The following is a 12,304-nucleotide window of genomic DNA, read 5'->3' as shown; positions in this document are numbered from 1 at the left end:
TTTCTGATTTCATGCAAAGTAGATAATAATGACTTAGACGGTTTGTTTACGAAGGTGCCTATATCATTGTTATTCTGATCGCTAATAATCACATTTTTTCCTTATTATTTCTTCTTGTTTCCATGTTTTGCTTCTCCCTTATTCCGCGTTCCCCTTCCACCTCCTTTATCCCTCTCCTTTTCTGCCTAATCGGTGGGTCTTCTTTTCATTATTATCGTATTCCATCCTTCCTTCCTTCCTTCCTTCCTGCCATCTCTCCTTCCTTCCCTTCTTCCTCCTCCTCCTTCTTCGCCTCCTTCTTCTTCGCCTCCTTTTCTTCGCCTCCTTCTTCTTCGCCTCCTCCTTCTTCGCCTCCTTCTTCTTCGCCTCCTTCTTCTTCTTCGCCTCCTTTTCTTCACCTCCTTCTTCTTCGCCTTCTTCTTCTTCGCCTCCTTCTTCTTCGCCTCCTTCTTCTTCTTCGCCTCCTTCTTCTTCGCCTCCTTCTTCTTCGCCTCCTCCTTCTTCGCCTCCTCCTTCTTCGCCTCCTTCTTCTTCGCCTCCTTCTTCTTCGCCTCCTTCTTCGCCTCCTTCTTCTTCGCCTCCTTCTTCTTCGCCTCCTTCTTCTTCGCCTCCTCCTTCTTCGCCTCCTCCTTCTTCGCCTCCTCCTTCTTCGCCTCCTTCTTCTTCGCCTCCTTCTTCTTCGCCTCCTCCTTCTTCGCCTTCGTCAACAACAACCGATCAGCTTACAAGGAGGCTAACAAAACATTTTCTTAATCACCACCATCACCTCCACCACCACCTCCACCACCATCTCCACCACCTCCACCACCACCTCCACCACCATCTCCACCACCACCACCACCACCACCTCTTGATCACCGCTAATCACCACCACTAGAATTAACACTTTTATAAACCCAACATAAAAGAACAAAAAGACATCAAACAATACATAAACTCTGAAATATGAAGTAAAGAATAATTAGATGTCACCAACCCGATGTAACAAAAGATAGTAATGGAGATAATGATAATAATGATGGTAATTAAATATATATACAAGAAAACAAAGAAATATGGAAAGTAGGACAATTAACACGACTTTTCTTTACTAGTTTTCATTTTTTTTTTCATTATTATTATTATTTGAAAGCACCGGCATCATCATCATCATCATCATCATCACCACCACCTCAACATCTAGAGAGATAAAAAGATAAAACAAACATTCATCATAACATCTGTAAAACCTCACATTCGCTATCGCATCATCACACACACACACACACACACACACACACACACACACACACACACATCATTACATTCACTCATAAGGAAAATTACCTTAAAAAAAAATTGAGAAAAAATCGGAGGAAAAAAAGAATGAAAAACAAAAACAAAAACAAGGGAGGGTCGGGGTTCATAAACATCCTTTTTGCAACGCAGGGAAAGGAAAACATAAGAAAAAAAGCAAAAAAAAAAAAAAAATACAGATGATAGACCTATATATTCTTTTTTTTTTTTTTCATCTTCGAACCAATTGCTTCGTAGAGTTTCGAGTAGTTTTGGATCAGCCCTGAGAGAGCAACTATTTCGCGCCCCACGTTCGAATCCCCGCCACCTCGCTGTGTGTGTGTGTGTGGCGCGCGTTCCTTCCTCTATAGTAGTATAAACTCGCTTATTTTTTTCCCATTTTATATGAAACGTCAATCATTTTTTTGGGAATGAATGTAATTAATTCTCTACTTGTAAGTCTTCAACCTTCATATTTCCCCCTTTTGTTCGTATTAAAAGCCGTAATTCGTTTTTCTTTTCATCTTCAACTTTTGTAAAATCGTAACTTTCATTTTTTTCCTGTTTTCATCTTGTAATTAACTTTCATATTGTTCCCTGTTTTCATTCTTTTAAAACCATGAGTAGTTTTTTCCTGTTTTCATAATCTTGTAATATTGTAACTCATTTTTTTTTCCATCTTTCAGCTTTTGTAAAATCGTAACTTTCATTTTTTCCCCGTTTTCATCTTGTAATTAACTTTCATTTTGTTCCCTGTTTTCATTCTTTTAAAACCATGAGTAGTTTTTTTTCCTGTTCTCATAATCTTGTAATATTGTAACTCATTTTTTTTCCATCTTTCAGCTTTTGTAAAATCGTAACTTTCATTTTTTTCCTGTTTTCATCTTGTAATTAACTTTCATATTGTTCCCTGTTTTCATTATTTTAAAACCATGAGTAGTTTTTTCCTGTTTTCATAATCTTGTAATATTGTAACTCTTTTTTTTTCCATCTTTCAGCTTTTGTAAAATCGTAACTTTCATTTTTTCCCCGTTTTCATCTTGTGATACTGTAACTTTCATATTTTTCCTGTTTTCATCCTTTAGTCATGTCATTTTTTTCCTGTTTTCATAATCTTGTAAAACCGCAACTTTCCTTGATTTCCTATTTTCGTCCTTTAAAACCGTAACTCATTCTATTTAGTTTTCATATTCTTATAAAATTAACTTTTTTTTTCATATTTTTATCTTCTAGTAGATTTAAAATTTCTTCCCCTTTTTATCTTCTTACGAGTTCATCTCAGAATAAACTTACTTCCAATTTAAACAAGTGACAAAACTCATTTTCTACTTGTCCGTAATTTTATTTTTTTCCCTCTATCATCTTCTAAAAGCTCAAACTTATTTTTTTCCTGTTTAAAATGACATAATTTTATCTTTATTTATGCCTTTACTCTCCCGTGATTTTTTTAAGAGCGTGACTTTATTTTATTTCCCATTTTAAAACCGTAACTTCCATTCTCCATCTTTCATTGTATAAATCCGTGGACTTAGATTACCGACTTTCCACTTGCAATACATATTTTTTTCCCCGTGTAGATATTCTTAACCATAGCTTCCACCTTTTTCCCTTCTTCATCTTTTCATTCGTTTCAATATATCTTCCTTTTTTCATCTTACAATATTATTTTTTCTCATCTTAAGAGAACTATTTTTTTTTCCACCTTTACGTTTTCAAAATAATTTCTCACCTTACAATCCTAACGCCATTTCTTATGCTTTTCTTTTTCTTTTAACCTTTGTAATGAACTTCCTTTGATGGATCTTAGGAAAACCGAACTTCATTTTCCCGCCTTCACCTCCTTTTCATCCTTTTAAGTAGTTTTTTCCTGTTGTCATAATCTTGTAATATTGTAACTCATTTTTTTTACAACTTTCAGCTTTTGCAAAATCGTAACTTTCATTTTTTTCCTGTTTTCATCTTGTAATACTCTAACTTTCATTTTGTTCCCTTTTTTCATCCTTTTAAAACCATAAGTAATTTTTTTCCCCGTTGTCATAATCTTGTAATATTGTAACTCATTTTTTTTCACAACTTTCAGCTTTTGCAATAACCTCTTTTCCACATTTTACACCTACCCAATTTCCTCTCCTCCATCCTGTAATGCGCTAAACGACTTCTTTCATCTTTTAATAACGTACTTTAATTTTTTCCATCTTATAATGAGGAAGCTTAGAGTACATCCTCCGTCTAATGACTTACCGCGCCTTCATACAGCGTAACACATCTTTTATCTTGAAGTATCGCATTTTTGTTTCTTCTAATATGAAAACGACTATGCTTTATCTTTAACATCGTAACGCCTCTTCCTTTGTTTTTGTAATAACTAAAACAAACACAAATTTAGTCTCGTTTCGTCTTGAATATTGTAACTCCTTTTTCCTCTATTCTTCTCTTCGTCTTAGATGCTGTAATTCTGTTTTCTATCTTCGTATAATAACTTTAAAAAATTTACACACACCTACATCTTTACCTTGAAATATCGTAATTGTTTTTATGATATTGGTTACGAAAAAATACTATATGTTTCTTAGACAACAGTTTTTATCTCCGTACAACACACAACTACATACAATTTTAGCTTCGTCTTGAATATTGTAACTTTTTTTCCTTCTATTGGTTACGAAAAAATACTATATGTTTCTTAGATAACAGTTTTTATCTCCGTATAACACACAACTACATACAATTTTGGTTTCGTCTTGAATATTGTAATTTTTTTTACTCTATTGGTTACGAAAAAAGACTATGTTTCTTTTTAGATATCTTAACAATTTTTATCTCCGTATAACACACAACTGCATACAATTTTAGCTTCGCCTTGAATACTGTAACTTTTTTTCTTATATTGGTTACGAAAAAATATCATCATAATGTTTGGTCTTGGATATGTTAATTATTTTATTTTTATCTATAACAATACATCTATACACAACTCAATGTTTTATCTTGAATATTGTAACTCGCTTTTATTTTTCTCTTCTATAGTTTGTGTTTGAATCAGATATCGCCATTTATTTTCTCTCTTTGGATTAACAACTTGAAGGCAACCACACACACATTTACTGTTCTCTCGTCTTGAATTTCGTTGTCTTTTCCTTTGGTTATGAAAAAGCCAACTACATGTTCCATCATAAGACTGTAACTTTTTATCTTCTTTCCTTTGGTTGTGAAGAGAACTCAGCGTTTTATTTATTTATTTATTTTCAACCGTGAACTAATATAAAATGTTTATTCTTCTAGTTTCCCTGAAGTGTTCAATTTCTCTAATGTTTCCTCTCCTTTTTTTTCTGAGGAATGGAGAATTTATGGCTGCCCTTTCCTTTTGAGTGGGAAACTAATACAAAATGTTCACTTTTCTACTCTTTCTTCGCAAGTGTTAAAATTCTCTGATATTTTCTTTCATTTTCTTGTTAGTGTAGAAAATTTATGACTGCCCTTATCTGTTAAATGGGAAACTATTACAGACTGTTCACTTTTTTTTATTCCTTCTTCTCAAGTGTTACATTTCTCTAATAATTTTTTTCATTTTCTTGTTAGGAATAGAAAATTTATGACCCCTTTTTTGTTGAATGGGAAATTATTACAAACTGTTCACTGTATTTTATTCTATTTTCCCTTCCGTAGTATTGAATTTCTCTGATGTTTTCCTTTATTTTCTTGTGAGGAATTGAAACTTTGTGATATCCCCTTTTTTTTAATGGCAAATCAATACAATCTGTTCAATCCTTTCTATATCTCTTCTAGTGTTGGATTCCTTTTTCTTGTAGGTAGGAAAAAATGTATGATGTCTCTTTTGAATGGAAAGTAAATACAAAATATCTACTTTTATTTATCTTTATATTATATTTTTCTTTACTTCTTCTAAAGGGTAATAACTTTTTGGTGTTCCTTTTCAGTTTTCTTTTTGCTTCTTTCTTTATAAGGACGAATAAGACAAGATGAAGCTAAACAAACAAACAGATAGGAAGGTGTTTAAAATCTTGTCTTCACTCACTTCCTCGCTTCGGAGCTTCAGATAATTTAAGTCTCGGCTTCACGTGTCTCAAAATCCTTCAATACCAACTAGAACCTTAATGTCCGAGTGACTTATTATTATCATTACCTTTATCATCCTTTCCTTTGTGTCACTGATGAAAAAGTAGATTAGTCACCAACCTGAGTGAGCCAAACTGATTGAAGCTTTCTTTGGCATCCATTCCATTGCTTCGAGCTTCTGAGTGGTACCCGAACGAAGCTTCTTAAGAGTTCTGTAGGTTGTGAGTCCCTTTTGTTTCCGTTCGTTGTGACGCTGTGGGGAGAATAAACGAAATGATATGAACTGTGTCTTTCCAATGGTGATACACTATAGGCTACAGGTGAAAATATTTGGACAGCTTATACAAGAAACTGAAGAAAAATGATAAACAAAATCTACACTTTCTGAAAACAAGTACGTCGTAGAGAATGAACGAAATTACATGAACTTTTTTTTTCCAGTGGTGATACACAATAGGCTACAGGTGAAAATACTTGGACAGCTTAAACAAGAAACCAAAGAAAAATGATAAACAGCATCTACACTTTCTGAAAACATGTACACCGTAGAGAGGATAAACGAAAGATCATAGAGAATAAACGAAATTATATGAGCTGTTTTGCAGGCCTTATACAGGACGGAAAAAATTATAAACTAGATCTACACTTTCTGAAAACATGTACACCGTAGAGAGGATAAACGAAAGATCATAGGGAGAATAAATGAAATGATGTGAACTGTTTCTTTACAATATGGTGATACACTAGACATAGGTAAAAATATTTGCACGCCTTATACATGACAAAAAAAAGGAAAAACATGATCTACTCTTTCAGAAAACAAATACATCGTAGGGAAGATTTAACAACAAAATTTAAATAATGTTTTTTAACTGTTTCTTTCCAATACACTATACACAAGGTAAAATATTTCCACACCTTATACAAAGCAATTAAAATAAGAAAAAGAAGATCTATTCTTTCTGAAGAGAGATACATCGTAAAGGAGAAATACCGACATAATTTCAACTATATTTTTGTTAGGGATGATAAATTATAAAAATGTGTTAAAAGTCCTCTCTACAAGAAAAAATATATAGAAATTCAAGAAAAAAGTTCCCTTCAGATGAAAAATAAGTAACGAGTGAAAAAATCATCAAAAAGAACAGAGTATTTCTTTCAAGGTTGGTAAATTCTAAAGAGAAAAAATTGTTCATACATACGAAAAATTAGAACTAAAAAACGAAAAAAAAAAACTCAGCTAACCAAAAATACAACTGTCGTGAAAAGAACAATCCATCAAAAAGATCCACGTTATTTTTTTTTGGGGGGGGCTTCGTTATGGTACTCTGAAAAAAAAATATATAAACTGTTTTTGGTTTTGTTTTTTACAGTAAAGGACGCAGCTCAAGGGCAAGAAAAAAGGAACAAAAAAACCCTTATTTTATTCTATCCCTCTGTGAAGAAAAAAAAAACTGAACTGCTTTTATTTGATTATTATTATGAGAAAGCCGCTTGTCTTATATCAAAATAAATTAACATTTTTTTACAGTAAAGGAAAGAGCTCAAGTGTAAAAAAAAAAGAGAAAACAATAATGAAAAAAACGCAAATCACTACTACGATAAAAAAAAGAGTTAAGAGGAGCTTTTTTTTATATACAAGAATAAACTACATTAATACTAGTGAAAAAATAATGAAAAAAAAAATCACTCTGGAGGAAAGTGAACGCTAAGATCTGACCCAATAAAGACAAGACAAAGAAATTTTCTCTTTTTATTTTTTTACGTTTACGTTCATAAAAATTCACCTGTTATTTATTCTCACCTGTTATTATCCTTTCATCCGCTATTTTTTTTTACCTGTTATACGTTAAAAAAATCACCTGTTAATTATTTTCATGTTATTATCCTTTCATCCGCAATTTTTTTTTTTTTACCTGTTATACCTTCAAAAAAATTACCTGTTAATTATTCTCATCTGTTATTATACTTTCATCCGCTATTTTTATTTTTTTACCTGTTATACGTAAAAAAAATTCACCTGTTAATTATTCTCATCTGTTATAATACTTTCATTCGCTTTTTTTTCATTTTTTTTATATATTTTTTGTACCTGTTATACGTTCAAAAATTCACCTGTTATTTTTTTTACCTATTACTCGTTCAAAAAATTCACCTGTTATTTTTTTTACCTGTTATACGTTCAAAAAAATCACCTGTTAATTACACTCATCTATTATACTTTCAACCGCTATTTTCATTTTTTTTACCTGTTCTACCTTAAAAAAATTCACCTGTTATTTTTTTTACCTGTTATACGTTCAAAAAAATCACCTGTTAATTATTCTCATCTATTATACTTTCAACCGCAATTTTCATTTTTTTTTTTACCTGTTCTATCTTAAAAAAATTCACCTGTTATTTTTTCTACCTGTGGCCAGAACGGAAGGCAAAGAATTTTATCCGAAGCTTCTCCTCCCACGACGACAGGACAACTTTTTCACAGACGTCCTTGTTTGTTTGTTTGTTTGTGTTTGTTTTGTGTTTGTTTATTTGGTTGGTTCTTTTGGCACTATTGACTGACTTTGACTCTCTCTCTCTCTCTCTCTCTCTCTCTCTCTCTCTCTCTCTCTCTCTCTCCTCCTTCAACTTCCTTATTTTCTCTTCTCTTTCCATCTTTTTTTTTGTAGTTTTTCATCCCTCCATTTTTTTTTTTTGCTTTTCTTCCTCCTTCACATTATTTATTTATTTGATTTTCCTCTCTTTCTCTTTTTTTCCTCCTCCTTCATCTTTCTTCTTTTCTTATTTTCTCTCTTTTTTTCCATCTTCGTTTGCAGTCATTAATCCTTTTTTATTTATTTTCCTCCTCTTCCTCCTTCACTTTGTCAACTGATTTTCCTCTCTTTCCCTTTTTCCTCCACCTCCAACTTTATCTTTTCTTCCTCTTCATTCTTTTTTTTTCTCTTACAATCTCTTTCTGATTTTCCATTTTTTTCGCTTTGACTGACTTCCTCTCTTTCCCTTTTCCTGCTCCTCCTCCTCCTCTTCCTCTTCCTTCTCTTCTTTTTTTTATTTTCCTTCCCAATCTTTCTCCACTCTGCCATTCTTTTTTTTTTTTTTGCTTCTCTTCCTCCTTCACATTACTGACTGACTTTTCTCACTTTTCCCTTTTCCTCCTCCTCCTCCTCAAACTCTTCCTTTTCCTCCTCTCCTTTTTTTATTTTATTTTCCAATTTTTCCGGGTTGCATTTTTTCCTTCTCTTCCTCCTCCACTGACTGACTTTCCTCTTTCCCGTTTTCCTTCTCCTCTTCTTTTTTTTCTTCCCTCTCTTTTTTTCTATTTTCCTTTTTTTCTATTTTTCCCTTTCTCCTTTTTTTCTATTTCCCCTTTTCTTTCTGTTTTTCCCTTTCTCTTTCTTTCTATTTTCCCTTTTTTCTATTTTTCCCTTTCTCCTTTTTTCTATTTTCCCTTTTCATTCTCTTTCCGTACTGACCTTTTTTTTTTTTTCCCTTCTTGTGATTTTCCTCTCCTTCTTTTCCTTCTCCTCATCCTCCTTCTCTTTCTTCTTTTTATTTCTATTTCCCTTTTCCAATCCCTTTCCGTATTGCCCTTTTTTGTTTCTTCTTGGGTGACTTTCCTCTTTTCTTTCTCCTCTCCTCCTCCTCCTCCTCCTCCTCTTCCTCTCTTCCTCTTCGTTTCGTTCCTCACATCCTTTTTTATTTTCCTTTTCAATCTCTTTCCGCTTTGCTGTGATTTCTTTTTCGCTTCTCTTCCTTGAATATATATTTTTTTCTTTTCAAAACAAGACGATTACGAAAAGCATTGTTTAAACCTCCTCCCGTCTGCTCTTCTTCTTCCTATTCTTCTTCTTCCTCCTCCTCCTCCTCCTCCTCTTTATTATCCTTTCAAGTTTATTTCCTCATTTTTTTCTCTTCTCTTTCTCATAATCATATTTTTTCGTCCCTAAGCAACACAAATTACATCTCCTCCTCTTCCTCTTCCTCTTCCTCCTCCTACTCCTTCTCCTCTTCCTCCACCCGTATCTTATGTTAGTTACGGTAAAATAAAATGCAAATAAAAACAAACAAACACGGTAAAGAAAAATAAGAGCGAACCATTTTTTTTTTTTTCGTGTGAATGTTCCTGCCCTTCACGTTTACGACCCTTTCAAATGAAGCTTTTTAGACTTAAGCGTTCGTAGTAAAAGCTTAGCCTGTAGATTATAGCGTGTGTGTGTTTGTGTGTGTGTATGAATGAATGAATGAATGGATGAATGAATGTATGAGAGAGAGAGAGAGAGAGAGAGAGAGAGAGAGAGAGAGAGAGAGAGAAAGAAAGAAAGAAAGAAAGAAAGAAAGAAAGAAGGAAAGAGATTGAGAAAGAAAGAAAAAGATTGAGAGAGAGAGAGAGAGAGAGAGAGAGAGAGAGAGAGAGAGAGAGAGAGAGAGAGAGAGAGAGAGAGAGCATATATACATGTGGACAGTTTGTTTCCCTGGGCAGACCAAAACAAACAAAAAGAAAAAGAAAAAAAAACACTAGCTAGACAAAGTACAGAGAGAGCAAACATTCGCACACGCAAAACACACACAGTGGATGAAAAAAACACACCAAAAAAACACGAAAAAAAAACTTCACGAACTGCACAAATAAAGAAAAGATAATTATGAACATGAAAGGAAAAATAAGTATAGAGAAAGTACATGTGAAAAGATAAATATAAGAACAAGAAGTAAGGAAGTAAGGAAAAATGAGTAAAAAGGTGGAATAGAAAACAAGGAAAAAGGGGAAAATAAAATAAAAGTAATGAAGTAAGGAAAAATGAGTAAAATAGTGGAATAGAAAACAAGGAAGAAGGGGAAAAGAAAAGTAAGGAAGTAAGGAAAAATTAGTAAAAAGGTGGAATAGAAAACGAGGAAAAAGGGGAAAGAGGAAATAAAAGTAAGGAAGTAAGGAATAATTAGTAAAAAAGGTGGAATAGAAAACAAGGAAAAAGGGGAAAGAGGAAATAAAAGTAAGGAAGTAAGGAATAATTAATAAAAAAGGTGAAATAGAAAACGAGGAACAAGGGAAAAAATAAAATAAAAGTAAGGAAGTAAAGAATAATGAGTAAAAAAGGTGGAATAGAAAACAAGGAACAAGGGAAAAAATAAAATAAAAGTAAGGAAGTAAAGAATAATGAGTAAAAAAGGTGGAATAGAAAACAAGGAAGAAGGGAAAAAGAAAGGAAAAGTAAGGAAGTAAGGAAAAATGCGTAAAAAGGTGAAACACAAAACAAGGAACAAGGAAAAAAAAGTAAGGAAGTAAGGAAAAATTCAAAAAGGGAAAAAAAATAAAAGAAAAATAAGAAAGTAATGAAAAATTAGTAAAAAAGTGAAATACAAAACAAGGAACAAGGAAAATACAAGTAAGGAAGCAAGGAAAAATGAGCAAAAAGGTGAAATCGACAACAAGAAACAAGGAAAAAGAGGAAAAAGTAACTAAATGAAGACAAAGAAAATGATAGCAATAAGGGTTCACCAACATACACACAAACTAACCCACCCACGCCAAAACAAAAACAAGAAAAGGGATGAATGAAAGTAAGAATATAAGAAAATAAAGACAATGAGAATGACGTAACGATAGAACAAAACTAAGAAAGGAAAGTGAAAAATGATGAAACTGCAAATACGCAAAAAATTAAGATAAAAAGATAGACGAAAGATAATAAGGAAGAGCTTTAAAATAGGTAATCAAACAGGTAACTTAACAACTGTATAATGCAAAGAAAAGGGAAGGCAAAGAATAAAAGAAAGAAGTTAAGAAAATAACGAAAGAGCAAATACACACAAACTCTTGCATAGAAAAAATAAACAAAGAGAAAGGGAAAGTACTCAAACAGGTAACTATACAGGTAACCGACGTAATCACTAACAAAGGTGTGCAAATGAAGAGAGAGATCACCTGTGCAGACCGTACCTTTAATTAACTGACCTTGAGAGTGAAAGCGAAAGTAGAATTGACAGGTAAATAGCTATACAGGTAACCAACGTAATCACTAACATAGGTGAGAGAGAGAGAGAGAGAGAGAGAGAGAGAGAGAGAGAGAGAGAGAGAGAGAGAGAGAGAGAGAGAGAGAGAGAGAGAGAGAGAGAGAGAGAGAGAGAGAGAGAGAGAATTTAAAGAACGAACCCAGAGAAAAAATAAACAATAACAACAACAACGACGACAACCATCCTTCAAGACTTCAGCAGGACTCCATCGGCTCAAGGACACCACAACATAAGGATCCTAGAGAGACATCCTACAGAGATCCTTCACTCCTACGATCCTGCAGCGACGCCCTTATTGTATAGAGGACTTGAGGGCGCATAAAAAGGCTTCCTAGGACGTTCTAAGGGGCCAAGGGTTATACAGTAGTTGTAGGATATAAGGATACACGGGGGGGAGGTCGCGACTTTTTTTTCACGCCTAGGATATCCGTGAAAAATAAGTCGCGGGTGTGAAATAACTCCTTACTAACGCACAAATAATCTTCTTCATCTTCTTCTTCTTCTTGTGTGTTTGTTTGTGTGTTCTACTGTTGGTGATTTTTTTGTTTGTTTGGTTTGGTTGGTGTTTGTTTTTGAGTGCTTTTGTGTGTGTGTGTGTGTGTGTGTGTGTGTGTGTGTGTGTGTGTGGCCATTCTTGAGTTCCATCGCGTGTGTTGTTCCTCTCTTTGTAAATAGTTCTATCCGTAATAATAAATAAATGTTTACTGTTGGCGTTACTGAAGTGCGTGTGTGTCTCCTATAATGTGCTGGGGGCGGGGGGGGAGAGGGGGGGGGGGGCACACACACACACACACACACACACACAGATAGATAGATAGATATATATTTATTGACCACACCTAACAATAAAAACGCATCAATATCTATTTAACACACACACACACACACACACACACACACACACACACACACACACACACAGATAGATAGATAGATATTT

General features: G+C 33.6%; 1 long non-coding RNA gene across 3 annotated transcripts; it reads left to right on the top strand.

Annotated features, from left to right (window-relative positions):
• The first annotated feature begins 365 nt into the window (after positions 1-365).
• Positions 366-11,489, top strand: LOC126985819 (uncharacterized). Of its 3 annotated transcripts, none has more exons than XR_007739083.1 (3): positions 366-1,901; positions 2,059-10,374; positions 10,521-11,489. It is a non-coding gene; the product is annotated as an uncharacterized LOC126985819 (long non-coding RNA). The 3 variants fall into 3 exon arrangements; XR_007739081.1 differs by having other exon boundaries at positions 2,059-10,447; positions 10,521-10,555; XR_007739082.1 differs by having other exon boundaries at positions 10,448-10,551.
• Positions 11,490-12,304: the final 815 nt, after the last annotated feature.

This window comes from Eriocheir sinensis, chromosome 60, assembly GCF_024679095.1.
Source record: "Eriocheir sinensis breed Jianghai 21 chromosome 60, ASM2467909v1, whole genome shotgun sequence".
NCBI classification, from domain to species: Eukaryota; Metazoa; Arthropoda; class Malacostraca; order Decapoda; family Varunidae; genus Eriocheir; species Eriocheir sinensis.
Note: the sequence above shows the minus strand (reverse complement) of the source record. Positions and strands in the feature narration are given on the sequence as shown.